The following is a 7,384-nucleotide window of genomic DNA, read 5'->3' as shown; positions in this document are numbered from 1 at the left end:
TTAGTTTTTTTGTAGAAATCCTTTCCAACACATAGAACCAATGCATTGAAAAAGAAATCTCGAATTTCAAGGCTATGGAGGATGAGAAGTTTTTTGCATGCTGTGAAAGATTCAGGGAGATGGTTGCAGCATGCCCCCATCACGGATTTGACAACTAGATGCTAGTATCATATTTCTATGAAGGCATGTCACCACCAATGAAACAACTTCTCGAGACTATGTGTGGAGCAGATTTCATAAATAAAAACCCCGATGAAGCATTTCAATTCCTTGATTATGTTGTCGAGGTATCTAGAGGTTGGGAAGAACCAATTGTCAAGGAACCATCTAGAGATAGAACAATGAACATGGCAAGAGCTAGTGGAGTGTATACCTTACCAAAGGGTTTAGATGTCCAAGCAAAGTTTGCAACCATTATGAGAAGGTTGGATGATTTGGAAGCCGAGGGAGTTCAAGAGGAACAAATAGTCAATGAGAGAGTAACTCAAGTGTGCTTGATATGTAAGTCTACGGAACATGGTGTGCAATCTTGTCCCACTAGTGCAAGACATGTTTTTGGAGCAAGCCAATGCCTTAGGGACGTACAAGCAATATTCTATCAATTCTCCATATTCCAACACTTATAATCCGGGTTGGAGGAATCATCCAAATATATCATGGAGATGAGGTAACAATGGCCAGTTTCAGCAACAAGGAAACCGATTTCAGGGTAATCAAACTAATGGGCAGCAAGGTTTTCAACCACAAGGTATTTCATCTCAAAATTTTCAATAGCAATATCAAACCTCATCATCTAACTCTAGCTTGGAATATATGATGAGAAAGTTTATACAGAAGCAAGACAAGTGTAATGAAGGTCAAAATAGGATAAATGCTCAAACATCTCAAGAACTAGCAGATATTCGAACCACTTTGAGCCAACTTGAAGTAGGTTTATCTCAAGAGAAAGGAAAGTTCCCAACTCAACCACAAAAAAATCCGAGAGGAGTAAATGAAGTTTCTGAAGTAAAAAAGGAAGATTGCAATGCAGTTATCACACTCAGAAATGGGAAAGAATATGAAGGGCCCAAGTTACCTATAAGTGATGATATTCCTTCTAAAGATGAACCAACTGTGGAGAAAAATGCTAGAAATGAGAAAGAGTTTAAAAAATATGAGGAAGTCATTGTGAGCAAAGACAAAAGGAGTGTTTCCAATCATTTGCCTTTCCCTTCAGCTATGCAAAGACACAAAGTGAGGGATAAGACTTTGGAGATTTTGGAAGTTTTGAAGCAAGTGAAGATCAACAATTCACTCCTTGATATGATTAAGCAAGTGCCTGCTTATGCAAAGTTCCTCGAGGACTTATGCACTGTGAAGATAAGGATTAAATTAAGCAAAAATGCATTCCTCACCGAGCAAGTTAGTGCCCTCATTGAGAATAAGGCAATGGTGAAGTACAAAGATTCAAGTTGTCCTACCATCTCAGTCCAGATTGGAGACTCATTTGTGGAAAGGGCGTTGTTAGATTTGGGAGCTAGTGTAAATTTGTTTCCATGTTCAATCTATAAGCAATTGGGATTGGGAGAGCTTCAGGCTACTACCATTACACTCTCTTTAACATATCGTTCAATTAAAGTACCCAAAAGAGTAGTCGAAAATGTTTTGGTGCAAGTTGAAAAGTTCTACTACCAAGTGGACTTTGTGGTGTTAGATATAGAACCGTTGAAAAATGGTGTGAATTTTGTTCCAATTATTCTTGGGAGACCCTTCCTTGCTACAACCAATGCCCTCATTAACTGTCGAAATAGATTGATGCAATTATCTTTTGGGAACATGACAGTGGAAATGAATGTTTTCAATTTATGTAAGCAACCGATGAACCATGATGATGTGGAGGATGAGGAAGCATGCCTTATAGAGGCCTTGGTGCAAAAACACATAGAAAATTTAATGAAAGAAAATATAGATGAATTTTTCTCTACAACCAGTAAGGAAGAATGTGTTGAAGTTGCTACAAAGTGGAAAGAAAAATGTACCATTAAGTCTTTGAATAATGTTGATAATGATGAAGAAAGCAAAAAGGAGGAGGTTGAGGTCAACAAACCAGAGTTAAAGCCCCTACCGCATGGTTTAAAGTATGTTTATTTAGAGGAAAATGAAGAAAAACCTGTGGTCATTTCAGATACATTAATTAAAGAGCAAGAAATCAAACTTTTGAAGGTGCTTAAAGAGAATAAAAGAGCGATCGGTTGGTCCATTTTAGATTTGAAAAGGATAAATCCCTTGATTTGCACACATCATATTTATTTGGAAGAAAATGCAAAACCAATAAGGCAACCACAAAGAAGACTAAATCCCCTTATGCAAGATGTAGTCAGAAATGAGGTATTGAAGCTTTTAGATGTAGGTATTATTTATCCTATCTCTGACAGTAGTTGGGTGAGCCCCACTCAAGTAGTATGATTACTACCCAAAAAGTGCCATTTTGCGCCTTTAATTCATTATGTTTTAAGCACTTTTGTGTAGTAGTTCTCCATCTTTATTCCAATTGGCATGTTAAGGACCTAGCAATGACTTCTAATCATATTTGTGGCTAGTTTTAGTATTTTGACAGCTTTTTGGATCATTAAGACAAGCCAAGTAAAGGAGAGAAGCAAAGAGGAAAACAGAGTGAAGAAAATAGAGGACAGCAGCTACAGTCTTCTTTCGCACTTTTGGAGTACTTCCCGAAGTCCATTTTATACAGGCTATAAACCATTTCAAAGCTCAGGAAGTCAAGAATCCAACGCTTTAAACCGTGTATGATTTGGAGATTAAATGAGGAAGATATGGCCTTTGGAAGACAATTGCTCCAGGCTTGTGCGAAATTCGCACAACACCTTCCAATTTCGCACCAGCCCATGCGTGGTGCGAAATCTCCTCTGTTTTGCCGACTCCACGCAAGATCTTTTCTTTTAGATATTTTTGTATAAATTTCCATTCTTCTCCTTGTAATCCACCAATCATAAGATTTCTTAGCTAGGAAGGTTGGAAAAACTTTGTCTATATATATCCCCTTGCATCCATTGTAAAAGAGGGAGAGATATAGAGAGAGAAGTATGTAATATAGATATAAAAATATATAGAATATACAGAGCCTTGCTCTGTTTTTCCTTCTCTTTCATTTTCATTTTCTTGCTAGCCAAACATCCTCTAAGGATGTTTTCCCAGAGGATGAGAGGCTAAACCTTTGGTTTCTTGGAGTGAAGGAAGGTAGGTGAAAAGTCCAGATGCTAAAGTGGAAAAATCTCATGCATTAAATACAGGTAGTTGGAGTTCATAAATGGCTTTTAAATCTAAAGTTTTGCTTTAAATCCCTTAGAATCACTTTGAATGGCCGATACATGGTAAGCTTCAGGTCTCTATGGATGCTTATTGCTAGATCCATATCAGTCCATTAGTTATCATGTACGAGCCATTGGAAAGTGGTTCAAGGTGAAGACCCATAGTGTCTAAAGCCATTAATGTAACTTGACTACCATTTCTATTGACTTTTTATGGATTAAATCTTCATTGTTAAACCTACACCGGTTCAGGAAATAACTATAGGTTAAATCCCCAATGCGAGGAGAAAAATCCGAAATTTCCTACTTTGCAGTTGGCACCTAATCCTAGTAACCTGAACTCCCAAGAAACATCTTTCTTTCTAATTTCTTTCTAGTTAATTTTAGTTACTTTATGTTAGGTTAGCTTAATACCATCCGTTTTCATTCAAACTTATGTCTTCTTTTAAAGCTAACAAAGAAAAGAAAAAGCACCAATTCAGTTTTTGAACTAATATCAATTGCAAAGTGAAAACCCATCTCTGTGGACGATCCTAGAGCCACTATACTATGCTAGCTAAATGCTACCCCGGTATATGGTGAAATAGGTTTATAAATTTTGTTGATTACTCCCGTCTAAGGATTCAGATCAAAGCACATCAATTGAGTTGAATCAATTGGAACACCAATCGGGCATGAATCAAATGGCGCCGTTGCCAGGGATGGTGCCACTTTACAGTGATATGACCTTTTCAGAGTACTTGTGATCTTCATCACAAGTTTGGTGACTTTTTTTTTCTTTTTACTAACTCTTTTTATTTGTTTATTTTTCTTTTTTCATATTTTAGTATAGTTTTTATTTAGTTTTTAGTTAATCTTAATAATTTTCTTTAGAATTTTATTTTCTTTTGTTTTCTCTGTTTTTAATTCACAAATTGCTAGTTGTGCATGCCATTTCTAAAACACTAGTGCAAGCTATGTCGTGTGCCATTTGTCAATCTTTTGAGCACTTGGTGGAGGAGTGTCCTATCCTTCCAGCGGCGAGGGAGATGTTTGGTATGCCATGTGGCATTTGTCTATCTTATGAGCACTTGGTGGAAGAGTGTCCTACCAATCCAGTCGTGAGGGAAATGTTTGGTGATTGCAACACCTACAATTCCAATTGGAGGGACCATTCAAAATTCTCTTGGAAATCACAGCCACCTCAGTATTAGCAACCTGCTCAAGCACCACAGCAAGCCTCAAACCTTGAACAAGCTATGATGAATCTTAACAAGGTCATGGAAGACTTTGTTGAAGCTCAAAAATCCATCAATGCTCAGCTCAGTCAAAGAATATCACTTCCTAACAGAGTAGAGAGTTCATTGAATAAAAAGATGGATGGAATGCAACATGATCTATCTCAAAAGATAGATAATCTCCAAGATTCAATCTCAAGGTTTATCAACCTCAACACGGAGCAAGAAAAAGAAAACTCTCCTTCTCAACCTCATAAAAATCAAAAGGGTATCCATGAAATGAAGGCTAAGGAGAGTGATAAAGAGGTTGATCTGCCCACATGCAAGCTAGAGCACAAGGAAGAAAGTGAAACAGAGAAAGAAAAGAGGGAGGAAATCAAAGGAAAGAAAAAGGGGAAAAGTACAAAGGAAGATGGCTATGATGTTAATGCAAAGGATAGTCATCAAGGAAGAAATGATGAAGAATCACATCCCTCCACCTTTCCCCCAAGCTTTGTATGGCAAGATCATACAGAGCAAGTCTCAAGTGAGGGATGCAAACTTCATATGGGATCCGGGCAAGCTGAACCAGGATCAAATTTTTTGATGGACTTAGTCTTTTTAAAGGCTAACTAGTCCATATATTTTTGTTTTGTTTTTTTTTACTTGTTTTAATTTTGATTTTAATGCTTTAATTTTATTTTCGTTTGATTTAACTTGGGTTTTTTGACGATCAACACAGAGGAAGCCAAAAACAGAGGAAAACAGAGCAATTCGCACCACCCCATTTCGGAAAATGTTGGACACATTTCGATCACTTCCCAAAGTTCATTTCATGCATACTATATCTCGTTTAAAATCTTGGGAAGTCAGGAGTCCATAGCTTCAAACGGTACTCGATTTGGAGTTGAAACGAAGAAGTTATGGCCGTTTGAAGACGACTGTGCAAAGCTAAACGGAAATGTTGCAGCCGCACCCCATTTTGCTACTGTTGGACAGGTTTTTGGAGAACTTTCTGGAGCTCAAATTATGCATACCATATGTCGTTTTAAAGCTTAGGAAGTCAGGAGTCTAGGGCTTCAAACGGTGTGCGATTTGGATTTGAAACGAAGAAGTTATGGCTATTTGAAAGAATCCAATTTCGCATTTGGGCGGGTGAATAGTGCCTTGTGCGAAATTCGCACAACACATCCCCTTGTGCGAAATTCGCACAACACATCTCCTTGTGCGAAATTTTCGCACCACCCTTCCCTTGTGCGAATTTTTGAGCTTCTTCATCCCTACCCTCCCTAATCCCAAGCCTCTGAGCCTCATTTCTTTGCTCCATTATGCCTAAGACCTGAGGAGGCTATGCCTCAGCTCCCCAGAGCAATTAGAGAGCCCCGCGCACCCTGGGATCACACACATGAAGCCTCTCACTCCATTTTTGACCTCCTTAAACCATCAAAGCCCATAGCTCCAGCTGAGAGCTCCAGTTGAGGAGACTATGCCATCCAAGGAGAATACTAGAACAGAGGCCAAAGTCCTGATCCAACCCACTCAGAAGGCCACCACAGATGCATCAGCTCCACAAGACCTTACCATTATTTGATCATCTCTTTACTTTTTGTCTTTACATATTATATTAGTATACATAATTCCATGTTTTGATGTCTTATATTCTGGGATTGGATGTATTACTGATGATGCATCATATATAGACATCAACTCTTGTTTAAAACTTGGCATTTTTCTATTTTCTCTACTAACTATTTTTTTGCAACATGTGGTTTCTCCTATACGACTCAGACTCCATGTCACTAAGGAGGTACCACTTCCTCCCTATTTTTCAATCGCTTTTGTCACATTGAGGACAATGTTCAGCTTGGTTGGGGGGAGAGTTGAGGAAGTAAGTATTGTTAATAATGCTAAGTTATTTTGGTAATTTAGTTGCTTTTTGTTTATTTTAAAATTTTTTTAAAGTTTTTTTTTTTGAATACTCTCCATGGTTATTAAGGAAAAAAATTTCAAAATGAAATGGGAGAAATTAAATTTTTGTCTTTTTACTTGAAACTTAGAGTTTGTATTATGTTTATTAAAGTTGATGAATTATTGAACTCCTATTGATTTCAACCTTATTTCTTCCACTTTAAGCTTATCACACACCGTGCACACTAGGTTCCGTTTATAAGATGAAAAACTATTTTCCCTCTTGACTTAGGAAAATTTTAGACTTGGTACCTTTGACCTCATTTAATAGTGTTGGGACACCTTGTAAAAGGCCAATGAGTCTTTGAAAAAATAAAGAAAGAAAGAAAAATGTTTACTTGCCTTGAAACCCGAGCAAGGTCCGAGGGGTATATGGTGAAAATCTTTAAAACCTGGTGCCCTAAGCCTTCAATGGTTGGGAGTCACCGACCTCAATGCTTGTTACATGGGTGAATAGGTGGAGTTTAACATATTGTAGGTGCTTGGGTATTAAAAATTCATTCTCAAAAGTCCGGGGTGAAATCCGAGGAGTTAGTGGTTGAAAAATCCTTAAAACTTGATGCCCTAAACCTTGATTGGTTGGGAGTCATCGATGGACCCCCGTTACATGGACAATTTAGAAAAGAATGCCTCTAAGCTTTGCACTCCTACAAGAAAAAATTGTGAAAGAAAAGAGGTGCATTCTTAGCCTATTGGAGGTTGATTAGTTTGCTAAGCTTTGAAAAGAACTAGGTTGAGGGGAGAGATTAGTTTGACATACTATATCCGGAAACTAATAAATAACACATAGATTTTTGTGGAAGAGTAAGGGTTGGACCTTTAGGAGTGGAAATTATTTTGAAGCTTAAATTTGCATAATGCCTACTCTTTATGAATTGTGACTAGGCAAATTATTTGATAGCTCCTATTGAAGTT

At 37.6% G+C, this 7,384-nt stretch overlaps 1 pseudogene; it reads left to right on the top strand.

The window, feature by feature from the left end:
- Positions 1-816: 816 nt before the first annotated feature.
- The window catches only part of LOC132253356 (uncharacterized), a 103,836-nt pseudogene continuing 97,268 nt past the window's right edge, over positions 817-7,384 (top strand).

Source organism: Vitis vinifera, chromosome 19 (assembly GCF_030704535.1).
Source record: "Vitis vinifera cultivar Pinot Noir 40024 chromosome 19, ASM3070453v1".
NCBI lineage: Eukaryota > Viridiplantae > Streptophyta > Magnoliopsida > Vitales > Vitaceae > Vitis > Vitis vinifera.
This window is presented reverse-complemented; position numbering and strand designations above follow the sequence as displayed.